This window comes from Onthophagus taurus, chromosome 11 (assembly GCF_036711975.1).
Source record: "Onthophagus taurus isolate NC chromosome 11, IU_Otau_3.0, whole genome shotgun sequence".
Classification (NCBI taxonomy): Eukaryota; Metazoa; Arthropoda; class Insecta; order Coleoptera; family Scarabaeidae; genus Onthophagus; species Onthophagus taurus.
The window spans coordinates 21,864,481-21,877,893 of NC_091976.1; positions in this window are offsets into that span (position 1 = coordinate 21,864,481).

The following is a 13,413-nucleotide window of genomic DNA, read 5'->3' on the forward strand; positions in this document are numbered from 1 at the left end:
CTAGGGGCTCATTACCAACTCCTGTACGTGAGGAGCTCCCCTTTTCACTGTTAAAGTTTATTGTGCATCGAAACCAACCAGCGCTCGATAGACAGTTCAACAAAAATTACATGATATCACCTTCAACATTCACCTTTTTTTTAGAGATAAAAAGTTTGATTATCACAAACCTAAAAGAAACCTAATCCAGAAAATTGTATGATCCCGTGGGTTTTGTTTAAAATAAGCAATTTCGTTGAAATAGGTTTTGGTTGGTTGCATCCCAAACCTTCCAGTTTAGGTGGTGCTGTTATCAAGTGCACGCCGGCTTCCGGTAATTACCAACAGAGGGCCGGTTTGGGGAAAGACCCCAACCGACCCGCGGACCGGTGATAAGCCGGCAAGTTTTAACGAGTGCGATATCCGGTGCGACCGCTACAGAAAGCTTAATATAAGCTGCTGATGGACCAATGTAATACGTGTTATGGCAAGGCGACAGCTTGGTGAAGATCACACATCGTCCCTTGGCCATTATAAACAAAAGTGGGACATCATCTGGACCGAAAACAACCTCAGATCGTAACAAATTAATTTTTTCCTCGGCTATATCTTATTACTTATTATGACTCTAAAACGTAACGAAGAAAGATTGTTGAACCTATAACAATTTACGGTTTGTGTGGAGACTTGAAAATGTGCAAAGAAAAAAAGGGTTTATTGAGTCTTAAATTTCAGTAAGGAGACAATTAAAAATTTTTTCATCCCCAAGAAAGAAATTATGCGAACCCTTCGTGCCAACGTTAGCACAGCAAACTCCCAACCTTCTCAATTTTTCACTCCTTCTAATTATCGTCGATTTTTGTCACGCGCAATTTTCAAAATTAATTTCACCCTTTCCATCCATTACACCCTTCCGGTGAATTAATTATCCTTATTAAAGAAGGCCTAGAAATGTATCTCGAACATTTTACATTCAAGAACAAAGTTGGAAAAGTAAATCGGAATTGTAGGTATAATTATTTCTGTTTAAAAAATAAAATATTAAAGAAATAACGTTTAGTGGAAATCGTTTGAAACTGAACGGGGTGAAATTCTATTTTGAGATCGGCTGGTATGAGTAGGCGGGGCAGAACTCGGAAGACGTCCGAAAAACGTGCCCGACGGTCCAGAATTTTACATCGTCCCAGTCGGGCCCAGAACAATTTGTTTTGGAGATCTCCCTCGAGGGTGGAACTAGGTGAATTCTAAACGAGCTCGATGCAATTTAAATGCAGTCGGCTTGCGGCCGGGTGGCTTGGCTTTTGGTCGGTTTCGCTCGTGCACCGAAAAAAGGTAAATTGCATTCCATTACGTGAATATTAAAGCGACTTTTGTGTGCATAAGACAATAACAATGGTCTTCACGAAAGAAACGATCATAAGTGGATACGATCACCAACAATTTCCATTTTCAAAGAACCCCATTCCGATTTGCAACTAGTTTCGTAACAGTGTTGTAAATAATTATTCGTAAATAGATTTCAAATGCACCGAGAATATAGCTATATGGAAGTAAGAGAGGGAAATTTACGTCTCTACTTTCCAAACATCGTCGCTTTATTAAGCCCTTAAAGACCGTTTTCTCGCACTTAGCAGTTAATATAGGGCGGACTCCTTAGCTATCGCCAGTATAAATATTGGATAATAACGTAACTGTAGCTGCGACAATCTTGATATTCAAATTTTACGCCCTTAATTAAAAGGCGGACGGCGCGAACGGAACGTGAGGGTGGGTTGGATGGGGTTTAGGGGTTGGTTGCGTAATGAAAATTTACGCTAATCGAAGTTGGATAGCCAGGTACGAAACCGTTTAGTGTCCGCTAACTCGCACGTCATGTGCACATAGTAGTATTGAATACGCCCACGCATCCACACACAACGTTCGAATTAAAACCGATTCCACTACGATCGCAATGCGGGAACGTGTGTGCACGTGTGCGGAAAATAATTACATCGGTATCTTATCGCTTCTCGATCGAACGAGAGTAATTTGTATGCAAACCAATTAGCTACGTTCCAATTTTCCAGTTATTCTTTCCAAGTCGACCCAGTAATCTAACTTTATGGCGAAAAATTAAAGCTGTCGCTGAAATGAATTACTGGGTGTGTTACTTGTCAGGTCGATATCAGGTTTTGAAATGTCAAGGGAATAATTTGTTGGAGTAAAAAATAATGAAAAACAAAAATAAAATTTAACCTTATTAGGAAATTATTATAACCTGTATAGAGTGTACAGTAAAATCATTTCCGTAAACCACACCGTAAAATTTATCGTATATCGTAAATTGATCGTAACTTATAAATGCATCAAAACCGGCCGACGTAATAATACGAAATTCGGTGGAGGGGAATTATTAATAAACGACCGTGGATCGTAAAGTGATCGAAAAGTTGATGACCGAAATTTAATGTACCTCGGGTTCGGATATATTGATCGGAATAGAAAATTAAAGCGGATTTGCAAAATTTACGGCGGCATCGTTAAGTGGAACGGGCGCGGCTTTAAAATATTCTGAAAAAACGAACGAAGAAAACAATAGGACCAAAAGCGGGCGCGGAGCCGGAGAATTACTTACCCAAATATTTAAATACGGCCTGCAATTGATAAGCCGCTTACTTTAGCACAAATTTCGTACTACCGTGGAAAAAACATACATCATCCGGATTTATATTAAAAACGAAGCACGAGGGGAGAATATTTCTGATATCGAACGATATATTTCCGTTCGTGTGGATCACTCTAAATATTTCCTGCACGGGGAAGACATGAAGTCGACCGTGTGACACTAGGTAGTGTCGCAGGTGTGGTAGATCGCCGAGCCTAGGTTCTATGGCACGTTCAAATTCATATCTTCATATCAGTCGTACCGTAAAATAGGGCTGACACGCGCTGACCCTATATTTTGTTGTTCCCCTTATAACGTTTTATATTCCATTTTTCTCTTCCAATAAACTTATATAATCCAAAAATCATTTTACTCTACATAATATATTATTCGGCGCCTCCACCAAAATAAATATTTGTGTTCTTAGGTGTAAAACTTAATCATAATAAAGAATGTAAAGCAAGAACAAAATTTTCAAAGGTAAAGTAAACCTCCAATAAGAGAATCACTTATTATACAGCTGTATTATTCTCTACGCTGCATATAAATGGATTCCCCAACGATATGGCACCACATACCATAATACCAGATGTTTGGCCGCCGTGACTCTTCTTACTATTACTTATCATTATGTGATCCATCGTTGTCTTTTTTGGTACCATAGAAGTTTGGCTCTTTTCTGAAGTTGCATGAAAGGAAGACGTCGTAAAAGTCGGTATGAGTGGAGATTAAAAGATGAAATTCGTCGGTACATAGTTCCCCGCGACACTATCTTCCTCAGATCTCTCATCCAGTTGCAGCCGAAGAACGAAATCTGTCTCTAAGACTCATTTGTCTAGGCGACAATCTTTACGTTCATTAGTCGCTCGAGGACGTCCGCTTCTAGGACGACGATGTTGGTTATGTTCCTGGGACCATGCTGGAAGCACTGCTGAAGGGTTTCGATTCAATCTTCGACCAATTTCACGAAACGGAATATCATTGTCAACAATCGAAGAAACAACGTTCACTCACCAAATGGCATTTACTATGTGATGCAGTTTTTAACTTTCCTGTAACTTGCAATTCTTTGCGTATCGATATGATGTTTTTATCACCGACTTTTTCCATGAATAACTTTTTTTGTTAAGATTACAACTTGGTGACTCATCTTTTTCGAGCTGTTGCAATTTTTTTGTGACGTAGTGTATTTGGTTTATTTAATGATACTAAGGTATACAAGGTAATAAAAAAGAAATGATTCACACAAGTTTGATGAAGTTACAGCAGAATGGGAAACGTACAAGATATCTATGGTGAATTCTGGGATAATTGCTGTCGAATATCTATTTCGATGATGGTCTAGAAGTGGTGGCAAATTCGAAAGATGCTAAGTTAATGGCTTACGAAGATGATTTTAGCACCAAAGAAACACTAATAAGAAAGTTAGAGGAAATGGGACTATCTTTATACCTAAATAAATGGAGGTAGTACTATTAAAGAGTAGGTGAAGTGAACTAGAAACCAAAATAGTGGTTCAAGAGTATAGTGTAATACCTTGGTGTGATGGCCGAAAAGATAGGAAAAAGTTTTTCATAAGACGACAGACAATAAAAAATATGTCTACTTTTTTACAATGAAGAAGGAGGGTAATAAAGGCAAAGGTACAAATTCCCGGGATGTTGATGGTGTAGAGATTGCATGGAAATCGCTGTCCAGAGTTCTTTGAGTTGCAGTTCTTCTCTTTGTAGATTTCTTTATAATAAACATAAGCATTCTCTTTCAAAGTTCTTCGTTCGTCAAAGATCTAACATGCGAAGCAAGGAGTTCATTATATCTTCTGATTCTACTTCCAAATCTAGCTCTTTTGCCATTTCTACAATGTTGCCCAAAAAGCTCCTAAGACCTCGCGTCCTCTGTGACTAAAGGTTCGTTTTAAATAATTTAATTTAAAGGTGGTGGATCAAACTGATCCATAGGTTGAACTATAAAAGTGGTATTTTCCCACTTCTTCTTTTTTTCCTTTGGTATTAAGGGCAAAATTTCATGCGAATGTCATAGTGCAGTTCATTTAATGTTTGAGAGTAAGCGGACTCTTATACTTCTTACAATACGCAGTAACCTTGAGTACAAGTCAATTTTTAAATCAGTCTTGGAAAATAACTGCTATTACCCAAGCTTTCTTCTTAGATCTCCAGTGAACAGGAAGGCTTGACTTATCATAGTTTTTCAAGGCTGTAGGATTTTTGCTCTGATAGATTACCATTGGTTTCAGTTTCATAGCGCCTGAGGCGTTGCTACCCAATAAAAGTAAGCTTTTGTTTATTTGTAACCTGACACAGACTTTTCTTCTTTAGCGATAAATGTTCTTGCAGTCATTTTCTTTTAAAATAAAGTTGTCTCACCAACTTTAAAAATCTGATCACGAGTATAGCCTTCTTCTCTTATAATTTTTTAAAGTCTTCAACGAATTTAGCTGCACTTTCAGTATCTGCAGAAGAAAGAAGATAGATGGAATCAAATTGCGGAGAATTATCTAGTTTTCTTTATAACTATTTTATCAATACTCTATATTTGCGATAACATTTTATTACTTTAACATTAATTAAGTGATTTATTCAAAACATTACAAGGTCATCGTGAAAGTGTAAAAATGATTAAACGATGTACTTATGACATATAAAAGTTCTCCTGTTATTATGTGTATGTGATGTCATCCATTCTGTTCGAATTACAAACATTTCTAAAAATAAATTAAAGGTTGATATAACATTACCTAATCGATAATATATCGAGCGACCCTTAGCCTTGTCTTGGTAGTCGAATTAGTATTCAATCAGAATTAGTTAACGCCATGACCACAGACTGTGTAAGAACGAACCTGTTATTAAGGAAACGAGTTGCCATTAACCACCGTGTTGCAGCTAATTCTGTCTGCATTTATTCATGCATTTTATAATGCATTGTTGTTGGCGAGCGGTAATTTCCAAGGAGATGGTAAGATAGACTGTTTTCGAAATCGTGTTTGTATTTCTAGGTCAGTTTAATTTTCTTCTGGTTTTAAAATAACCAATTCAGAATTTATTAAGAGTTAAATTATTCCATTATTTTAATAGAATAATGAAATCGTTTCACTGTGTAATTTCGGAGGTTAGAAATTAAACGGAGAATACTTGTGAAGCTCGCGAATTGAAGAGCTTTAACTGTCGATCGGATTTGTTGCGAACTCGTGCGGAAGTTTTGAAAGCATCCGCGGATTCAGGTGCCCCAGACACGATTTCTCCCACAGTCCATCACGTGTGGGTGATATTTGTTACGGCAGGCGCCACGAACGCCAAAGAAGATCAATTTTTCATATTTGGAGCGCGCTTTTGCTCCTCTACCTTGATGAAATATATCTTCGGAGTATCGAGGAAAGTGGACAGGCGATTCTAACCCATTTCTCACACAACTTATAATTCTACAATCAATTTTTATTTTTCCATTTCTAAGAAATAAAACAATCGCGGGTTTAATTACAAGAAAGTAACGAGTTATTCAAGTAAAGTTTGTATACTCGAAGAAAAACGGTTTATTAGTTCCTTTTATAATAATTCCATCGAGCGGAAGACAGCAATTGCGTTGTAAACTTTCCCAAGTTGCTTTCCGTCTGTTGCAAAGTCTGGAAGACGAAATTATCAAAACAACAGACACACAATTATGGCTAGGGATTTGAAGGGACGGAGGGAAAGTGCAATTGTTTCTGCTTCGGGTAGAAATTTTATTAGGCGCGTCGCGGCGCATACGGGCGCCGGTGGGCGGCTTTATACCGCCACGGGACGTTCTAATAACTTCCTTATTAAATTTTGCGCCCATACTCAATGTCGACAATAGAGGGCGAACGGGAGGCAACCGCGAGCCGTGAAATGGAGAAAATCTCGTTGCTTGTGCAGCATGCGCCGAATTATAGAATTGCATATCGCAAGCTTTCAGCTTTACGCCAACCTACGGCATTCTCGCGCGCTCGTTTCCGACATTACCAGTCTGCACAGCTACCAGGTGAATTATAATGCATTAGATAGTTTGTGAAATTGTTTGCCGTGAGCTGTCGACAAACTCATCTATACTACACTCTATTCCAAACTAAAATAAACGACAGTCAACAATTTCTACAATGATTACTCGAGTCAGCGCATTTCGAAATTGTTACCAAACTCTTTATTTTTGTTACAACCTCGACAACGACTACAAATAGTAAAAGACCTTTCACGACTTCTGAAACCGGAAACTCTTTAGCTCTCGTTTACGCCGTCGAATAGATTTTATGCGCTGTTATCCTAGAATACGTAGCACAGCGAAACAAATTTTAGCGCTCGTACAAGATACGGTTATCGAATTCGGAAACTTCAACGTGCCTCAAATCCGATAAATCAAAATAGCTTTCGGCGTTAAAACGTTGCGGCCGCCCTTTGTCTTATCTTAAGCACAATACTTTCCCAAGGGATTTGTCTTTGTCGGGAGATAAGGTGACATATTAACAGAAGCAATTTGTTTCTGGAGGATCTCTCAACAGATTTCTGTTATATGAAAATGAAAAGTCAATATTATTTAGGGACGGTTAAATTCGTAACTACACAAACTTCTTGGAAAACGGAGATATAAAATTTTTCGCTTTTCCTGAGGGTGTTTTCCTTCAATTTTTGTGTTTGGAAAAGGTTCTTTTGATCATACTTATACTACTTTTTACATTTGCGGTGATAAATTTCCCCTCTTCCGACAGAGATATAGTTTTCGTGTAGTGCGCGGGCGTCGAGACGGACAACCGTCGCCCTACTTGGAACTAATATTCGTCTTAAACTTTACCCGGGACAAAGAAATAAAATGCAAATACAATTTCGGGGCGTTTAAAAAGTTTGCCGGGTGCCGCGACGCCGCAAACTTTCTTCATTACGTTAAACAAGTGGATGGGTCTCGTTATACCTGTGGCTGGTGCCGGATTTTCGGTTCCAAGAGGTTTTATTATCATCATAAAGTATCTCATTGAAGAGTTAGGTCAATTTTTAAGAGTAATTGAAAAAAATGTCGAGTTAATAGTTAATTTTCTTAAACATCTTTCGTACAAATTGAAGGAAAATATTGGTAAAGTTTACATTTTATTGGGTTTTGAAAAATCTAGCGATAAAACAGAGAGTAATGCCGTCGTCAAACAATCAATGGAAGTGGAGCAGATTGCGATTGGGACACCCGTGCGAAACGCGGGGTTATCAAATCAGCGCGATTTGCTCTGCCCAGTCAACTGCGAACTCACAAATTGCCGACAGACAAGACAGCACCATCTGTCGACCCATCGTCTTAAATCTTTTAACTTAAAAAAAACTAACTAATCGGGAGTATCGCCAATTTTAACAAAATCAAATCCATCCAATAAATTTTTTAGATCTTTTTGAAATGTTTATCGGATTGATTCAAACTATCTAAGTTAAGAAGCATTATTTTGTCTCAAGACAAATGTTATCTGTTTGGAAAATAACCCTGAAACGAGTGAATAAATAACGTAGTATAAATTACCGGAGACAATCAGGCGATCTTAAGTGGGGTTGTTTCGGGTCCTTTTCCTTTTCGCAAGATTTACGCCAACAGTGGACTTCACGTCACATGTGCATGCGGGATTGCATTTCCATTGCCAACTAACGAAATTGATACGATAAATCCTAGTCTGGCACTGGATACAATTGCAAATATCCTACGATATTTTAAATTTCAATATAATAAACACTCTCTCCATATAAGAGATGAAGCTCAGACAAAATTTTAAAAAAACAAAAAGTCATCCTGACTGGATTTATTGTAAAGAATTAAGAAATTTTGTAAATACCGCTATTAAGTGTAAAAACCCTGCTTACATTACTCATCCTATACAGAATTCTGTTAATCCGTGGAAAGTGTCTAAATTTAGTACAATGTAAGGTTCATTCTCTTACTTCAAAAACTTACTTCAAAAACGGCGACGAACTAAATAACTTCTTCTTGGAAGCTCAATGTGTTTTCTCATTTAGGTTGGTGTCCGAGAGTAATATTTTAGCTTAATCTCATAATATACGATAAAATGCAGTGGGTGCTGATGGTATTGTTATTAAATTTATAAAAATAGCTTGTCCTGTAATCTTACTTCGTATAACAAATATTAATACTTGTGTATTAGCAGGTGTTTTCCCTTCAATATGGAAAAGGTCCATCGTGATATCCGAAGGTATAAAGTCCAAACGATTACTTATGCCTAAGACCCATAACCATTTTGTATTCCTTATCAAAAGTATTGGAAAAAATAGTCAACAGACAACTGACGAAGTTTCTGAAGGCTGAGCGCATTGTTCCAGTGAATCAGTCTGGTGTCAGGGAAGGACATAGCTGTGAAACTGCTCTGAACAATATAGTGGATGATATTATTATTGCAACTGACTCCTATATATTGACCCTTCTGGATTTCTCCAGAGCATTCGATACTTTAAACCAAGACTTATTAATATTAATTCTTAACCATATCGGGCTTGATTAACTTATTTTTCAAAAATTAGCTTAAAGGCAGGATTCAATTAGTCAGTATTTATGAGGTGAAGTCGAGTGCTTTGGAAATAAGGTCTGAGGTCCCGCAGGGATCGATTCTTGGCACTACACTATTTAAAATTTACACGATAAATTTCAATAACATCGTTAATTTCTGTAGCGTCCACTATTATGCTGATGATACTCAGAGTTACCTGCCCTTTTCTGAAGGCCACTTTGATGAAAACTTCAATAAGTTTAAACATGATTTGCATGGCATTATCGATGGGGCTCGAAAATATTGTTTAAAGATAAACGCTAATAAGACCCAGATCATTCTGTATGGATCTCCGAAGTTAAAAGAGAAATTTATTGATGGGTTTTATCACTTGTCGATAGGAAATACTCCTATATCATTGAGTAAGTGTGTCAAAAACCTCGGACTACTCATGGATGAGGCGTTAAGCTTTAGGGAACACATTAACTAGATTGGTCGAGCTTATGGCTCTATTTAAAATTTACTTATTCTAATCGTTATAGTCTTGACTGGCAATCAAAGAAGCTTTTATGCGATTCTCTGGTATTGTCACATACGGGGATTTTTTGGATTCCAGGTATCAGGGAAAAATTTAAAAGCTTCAAACCTCGTGCATCCGTTTAATTTTCGGCCCGAGGAAATATGCTGATGTGTCTTTTGGTTTCAAGCAGTTAAAATGGCTGAACATGAAATCTCGCAGATACATCCACAAGGCCTGCTTGTATTATAGAGTCATCACTGAAGGTACCCCTCCATACCTGTTCGAACTAACACCTCCTTCCCACCGGACAGAATTTTCAGTGTTTTTCTTATCAGATATACGCCATATAATTACAATAATTTACCTTGGCACCTGATTTGGTGGGTGACAGAGAGCTTCAGTGAGTAGCTAGCTGTCTATGCCCTGTGCCTTTTATCTCTAATTCTTCTATGAGTTTTCATCATTTTCTTGCAATTGGTATTGATATACTTTTTCTTTTTGTTTTGTTGTTCTTTTTTCTTTACGGTCTTTCTTTCTGTTAGGTCGAGTGGAAGATCAGGGTTGACCTGAACTCTGCCTATATATAGTTCGGGCGTTTTTCTTAATAACTACATTAAATTTCTTTTATAATATTTTGTCTTATTTTTTGTATTTTTATTATTATTTCTTTTTTTAATCCTTCTTGTATCGAATGTGGTATATTATTTATATATTATATTACTTCACAAGATTGTACACAAGATTGTAATTATAAAATTTCCCGAATAAAGTGATTATTATTACTACTATAAATGATCGAATCACTAATTTGTGCATCATAGGGCGAGACGTTCCATCTCCATAAAGATAAACCGATTTGGTGGATAAACTGTTGCGCACAACCGCAATCTCGTAGTTGCCCGCGACTGATAATAAACTAATATTCGGAAATGTCCGTAGCGAGGATGGAGAGTTGTTCTCTCTCTCTGTAAGTTTAATGCACGTTTCGTGTTCCGCTGCATTTCTACGAGACCAAACACTCGTGGTGGAATTCGCAAATCCAGTCCCTTTACTAGGACAGTCGCGTCCTGCTTCGGGCTGCCTTGGGTCGCTAATTAGCATCGAAACGGCGTCCTGTTTGAGGTCGGATGCAATATCAATGGGAGGATGAGGATTTCCACTGTTGTTTTGTTCTATATTGAAACCAAAATGCGTCATTGAAAATAGCAGGAAAGCCCTTTCTGGCTAGTTGATCTAAACAGGTCTTCTTAATTATTAGCATAATCCCTCTTTTCGTAGCTCGACTGCTCTTTTCATTGTTGGCACACAGTAATTTCCGGGTGAATTTACATTACCCCAAAGTTTGGAGAACTTTTCCCGGCTCGTTGGGAAGAGTGAGAAAAAAAAAGAAGAAGCTCGAGCAGGGGTTAAAGTAACTCCTCTTGTGACACTAACAGTTCCCGTTCGAGTCGACAGAACGCAAAGCTTTTAAGCTCGGAAAATCCGCTCCGCCCACGACGCCGCTTCGACATAATTTAACCCGAACCGAGGCACCTTTGTGGTCAGACGATGGATGGAAAGTAGCGGCTGGTTTAATTCCCCTTGAGAACGTACTTTCTGATACGTTGCTGCCTGGAGTCCTTGTTGTTGTGGTTGGCGACTCCGCGCCGATGCCGAAGCAAAAAGCTTCGAAAGCTCGGCCGTGGCGTCGCGTTGGTTTGCGTTAAGTCGACGCTAAGCAGAATTGATTTTTATTGAAAGGGACCGCGGTGTGTTAGTGTTCAATTGGAATTTATCGTCAAACTTTTCGAAATCCGAAAATACTAGAATTCCCTTTCTGTTAGAAATGCAAATCAAATTTCAAACATAAATTGTTTTAAAAAAAAGTTTAAAAAAAGATATTTTAAACACTTTTTCATCACACTTGATATTGGTTGAACGCATTCAAAGTTTGTCGCAGGTATCATCAATCATCAAGAGTCGTGGATAAAGAGGGGTTTAAGCGTTCGGTACGCCGACATCGCAGAGCGGACGTTTTTAAAAGGGTTTTTATTACGCAAAGAGCCATGGTCCTGTCCCGTCTTGTTAAGGGACCCTCCCCACTAACACCCCGCTTTATACGTGCATCCACTTGCAACGTTGCGTGCAAAATGTATCGGGGTCGACGGACGTGGCCAGTTCGTACTGGACTCCAATTCATTTTGCAGACAACAACTAGCGCAGTCACTTTATCGTGCCAGACCCGCAGGACGTGCTACTTTTCATTATTTTCATTGTCACAACCGGTTATGTACTACCTACTGAAAAATTGCTAACGTTTTATTTTTATCTCTATATAAATCAACGATAAAAAAAAATATCGGATTAAATAGCGTTAAATAATCGATATTCCATCAGGGAAGGACCAAAACTAAGAGGAGAGTGCGCTAATTTCGACTGCAAATAATTCTCTCTTCCGAACACCTATCCCATTATTCTGGGCGTTTCCTCCATGGAGTTCCGAGGCCCTGACCCTTTGCGCTCTGACTCTTATTAGAACAGGAACCGACTGATAGATGAACACTTCCGCGGGAAACGTGTTTATTCCCCTTATTTGAAAAATTGGGCTTTGCGCTCTTCAATATCTTTTGTTTTAACAGTTTAATTTCCTCTCGGGCGGAAGTCGAGACTACGGACAACGTCATTTGTATTCCGAGTGGGAGCACCGTGCATTTAATCTACCACTTTAACGAAGAAAAAATGAAGCTTAAACTTGAATTCGATTAAAGAGTAAATACTCCTAATTTGGTTAAGTAAAAATTCTTTTATAAATCTTTTTTTAATTAAAAACTAAAAAAAATTGAAGGCGGATAAAAAAATAGGGTTGAATCATAAAATAGAGCCGGAGCGGAAACCGGAAATCAAATTAAACGTGATTTATTAACAACGGCGCCGCGCACGCCGGATCCTACCTACAGGAAGTAGCGCGAGGCGGTCGCGGCGCGTCTAAGAATAAATGAGAATTTACGGCCGGCGCAATATTAAAGACCCGGGGGCCCCCGGCGTCGCCGTCCTCAACGCCCACGATCAAAAAACCATCAGGAACGCATCAGTTCCTGTAATGTTTGCGATCTGGTGGCCGACTTCATTAAAGTAATGGTAGCATCTCGTTGCCCCATTGGCCCGAAATGTATCACGCGAAATGTTGCTTCGAAAGGTAGAAGTTACCTTGTTATCATCAACAGCCATCGTCGGCCATGAAGATATTCCTTAGAACCAGTTCGATACTATCAGTTTGGACGAAAGGGAGTTGAAGGAGAATTCGAGGATTGCGGGGGGAAAGACAGAAGTGCGTGGGAATCTGTATTTTATCTAATTCGATAGAAGCGTTAACTCGCGGCCAAATGGGCTTTTATACGGTGAGCCCTCAAAGAGATCAGAGATAGGCTTCGCTTTGAAGGTTTAGAAGGGCGAGCCCCGAATATTCGTGCATAAAGCAGAAGTATAAAGATTTTGGGGACGGAATGTTTATATCTCAATGGTTCTAAATCTCTCTTCGGGACGTTAAGCAATTGTGAACCTTAAGGAAGTGAAAATCTAAATAGAGTAAAAAATTACATATCTTTAATCTTTTTAAGTTAAAGATTAATTGACATAGTGTACCAAAAAAAACTAAGAATGCTACCTTAAAACAACACTTTGCACTTATTTTTATTTGCCATTAGCGTTTAGCTATAAATCAATGTCCATTTACTTTTCTTTTAGCTGGGCCCCGTGTGGGCGGTGAAAAACACCAGTTCCTATATAAGGGCT